The sequence below is a fragment of the Octopus bimaculoides genome, chromosome 5 (genome assembly GCF_001194135.2).
Source record: "Octopus bimaculoides isolate UCB-OBI-ISO-001 chromosome 5, ASM119413v2, whole genome shotgun sequence".
Taxonomy (NCBI): domain Eukaryota; kingdom Metazoa; phylum Mollusca; class Cephalopoda; order Octopoda; family Octopodidae; genus Octopus; species Octopus bimaculoides.
The window spans coordinates 52,896,431-52,900,520 of NC_068985.1; positions in this window are offsets into that span (position 1 = coordinate 52,896,431).

A 4,090-nucleotide genomic window follows, 5' to 3' on the forward strand; every position below is an offset into this window, starting at 1 on the left:
GTCCTCAAGAATATTTCTTTTTATATATACAATTTTCTTTCTTTTTCCTTTTCGTTATGTAAATTAACCATTTTATTTCTTTTACCTTTGCCTCCACCTGTCCGTCTTTTCATTTTATCACACTTTCATAGCACGACTAATAAATTACCTAATTGCCAACTCTTATTTTCACTGATGCTGTGGCCTTTCGTTCGATGTTAGAGTTTAGAGACTCGGTCCAACCTGAGCACTTATTATTATCTGTAACCATTATGCACCAATTATTTGATGTCTTCTTAACTATTATGAAAAATTACAAACTGCATTGTTTTTTATTCATTACAGACCATTTATTTTATTTCTTTGTGTATTGAAAGGGGTGACTGCTCTACTGCTCAACATCCCCACGACTACCAACTCCAACAGACAGAAAACAGAGTCCCTACGATGTATCGTGGTCACAGCTATGAGATTTCGAGACGCCTGGCTCCAAGAATGCATTTCAACAAACCAGTTATATAAAATGATAAACTTGTAAAGTAATATATATATCACTTGGCTGAGAAAGAAAGTACGTGGAAAATATATGGAGGAAATAATATACATGTATTGCTGTTTCTTGTGAAAGTCATTATGCTAATAACAAACATAAGCATTGGTTATATTTCAATTATTCATTTTTCTTTTATTAAACACCTAATTTTTATTACTTTCCATAAAAGAGACTATTGTATCTTATTTCATGCAACCATATTTTAATCAATCTTTCAAGGAAAATTAACAAACCTAATGTGAGTTCTGAAGGCAACGAGTTGTCAGAATCGTTAGCACGTCGAACAAACTGGTTAGCGGTACGCATTTCGACTCTTAACATTTTAAGTCCAAATCTCGCTGTCAGCAACTTTGCTTTTTATGCCTTCTGGGTCGATTAAATATTTACTAGTTAAGTAGTAGGGTCGATGTAATCGCTTTTGCTCTCCGTTCGAATTTGCTGACATTGGAGTGTGCAAATGATCGACATCACGTTCAAGGGGTGTGCTGTGATCTCGCTCATTTATACGCTATGGAAATAGGGGACCAGCCTCAAGAATTCTAGGGCTCAAGAAAACATTAAAAAAGTGAGCTGTGGATACATTACTGGTGTCTTTTAGAAATTAACCAGAATTCCATACGCTGACTCTAAATAATATATTCCATGAATAACGATTCCAAATTTAAAGAAAGTGTTAATTTTTTAAAGTAAATTCATCAGACGGGTCTCGATAAATTTTATCGGAATATTGATTAACATCGGTATTTTTTTTATCGATATAATTCTTTCTGTCAATACGAAAACGAAAATCGGAATAAACCGTTTGATTGATTGTTTTGTAAACACCAATGAGAACTATTGAGACACATGTTTTTGACGTGTCATCAATAAAGATTCTATTGTTTGTATAAATATCCGCTTTATATGACTGACAGATATTATTTGATATCACCACTACAGGTTAATACAATATATTTTGATTATAGGACCCTATTCCATATGAGATGTAGTCAGCTAAGTTTTATTAAAGTTCACTTTTTGCTGTTGTGTAAGCGACGTCGTTGCATGTATGCGTGCGTGTGTATGTGTACGTACAAGTGTGAGTGTATGTGTGCGTACGTGTGTGTGTGTGTGCGTGCGCGTACGAGTGTGTGTGTGTGTGTGTGTGTGTGTAATGGGCATAAGTTTAATACATACACATATATACACATATACACATATATATATGAGTAAAATACAAAATTTGGCTATCTATAATAGAAAAAGAACTCAGTACAGTCATAGGACATATATTATTTAATGACAAGATTGTATATATTTTCCCCTCATTATATATATATATATACACACACATTAAGGCAGCGAGCTGTTGGAATCGTTAGCACACCGAGGAAGATGCTTAGCGGTATTTCGTCTGACTTTACATTGTGAGTTCAAATTTCGCCGAGGTCGACTGTCTTCCGTCCTTTCGGATTCGATAAAATAAATACCATTTGAGAGAGATTATATTATACATACATACATACATACATACATATATATATATATATATATATATATATATATATATATGAAAGGAAAGTTTGACGGAGAAAAATAAGTATGGTGAGTTAGTGTTGCAAAGAGAATTCAGTACCGTGAAAACAAATACGTAGTGGTTGAGTAAATCTATGGATATTCAAATGACGTTTCAATAAAACTATTACAAAAGATTGCATAGTTTGTTAAATATTTGGTCTTCACGAATCATATATTGCTTAACTCCGAACTAAACACAGGTCCACATTAATGTTGCTAGGGGTACTTTAAAGTTATAAACAAAGGATTTCACATTTTTCTATAAGTGATCCACAATAGATGGAAATATTATAGAAAGCCATCTCATTGTTGAAATGGATATCCCAATAAAGCAGAAGTTATAATGGCTGTTAAATAGATTAAATCAGGAAAGACCCTAGTAACTCAACTGATAGTTCAATTCAGGAAAAGCCCCAGGTATTGATGCTAAACCACGTGAAATAATGGGGACATAGTGTTGTTTTAGATGCCAATAAACAGATCAATTCTTGAAAAGTTCCTGGAACTGGTGGTATGTTATCCGAGGTTATATTGCGTGGACGTGTTGCAATGACTGTTAATATGAGGAATGTTTCACTAATTCTATGATATTAGATAGATTTTACTGATATCTAATGAAACTCGCGGAACTGACAACTTTTCATGAGAAAATGTGTCAACTGTGACACCTTTCGCGCTATTCCTTGATTGTTCATAAGTTATTCACTCGAAATGAGTTGATTTAATTGCAAGCACACATATGGCCCATAATTTGTCTCCAGTTTCAATGTAAATTTAAATCTGGTAGAAACACAACAGATATGATATTTAGTATCATAAAGCTGCAGGAAAAATGCAAGGTCTCGTTGGGTTAATGGGCCGTTTTCAAACAGCGAATAGAAATGCGCTGTGGAGTATAGTGGAGGCGTTGATTACATGATAAGGAAGTATAGAGGAATTACACATCATTTGGATTAGACAAGTGAAATCGGATGTTTTTTTTGTTTTTGTTTTTTTTTATCCACGGAAATGGAAGAACTGAACATTGTTAATTTACCGTTGTTGCTAGTGATTAAAGTGATGAACTGAACTAGTATGGGTCAGAGCTGTATGCTCTCTTCGATGTCGCCACAGAGCAACAGCGTGAGAAAATGCGAAATAAACTGCTTGTCCGTTGTCTTCTCGACATATTTTAGCCCAGATGTCTTCTATGATTGGCTACCTGCTGCATGATTAACGTATTGTATAATTTGCAGTTGACTGCCTTATCACTGTACTGTAAATTGCTATCTAATGCTTATCTGAGTACTGTATAACTGATTGTTTCTTTATTAAAGTATTATGTATCTGGTTATCTATTGCTATATTTTAATATAATTGTGTAGTATATTCTTATAAGAATCCTACACGAAGCTCGCGAATTAAGAGTCTCGTTGGAGTATTGGGTAGAATAGCATCACATCTCTTCCGAGTTGATGAAGGTACAAATGAAGGGCAGCAGATTAGCGGAACTTCTAAAAGATGAGACAAGATGGTTTGCTACATATCTAATACAGTTTTGTGTTCCAACAGAAACGTCTGAGACGACATTGATGCCAAGCTGTAACCCCCCAAGTTACTAGCCCTTACCTTGGATAAGCATCAGTAGAAAAGAGAGGGGAGAATTATACTCGAGGACAACAAGTAGTCTTTCTAAAATAAAATCTTAGCAGGGCTTGCGCAAAGATGTGCAGATTCGCGTTCAACATTAACCGACAGAAGCTCTACATATGTAGCACAAGTATGTTGCATGAAAGAATTCTTCTGAAAGAAATTCTTAAGTTTCAAAGATTTGTGGCGAGAATTTTGCTTCCCAACCGCATGGTACTAGGTTCAGTCACACTGCATGGCGTCTTGGGCAAATGTTTTCGACCATAGCACCAAGCCAATAAATGCTTTCTCAATATATTTGGTATACATAAGAATCCCACTTTATGTATTTGCATGCATATATATCTATACACACACACACACACACACACA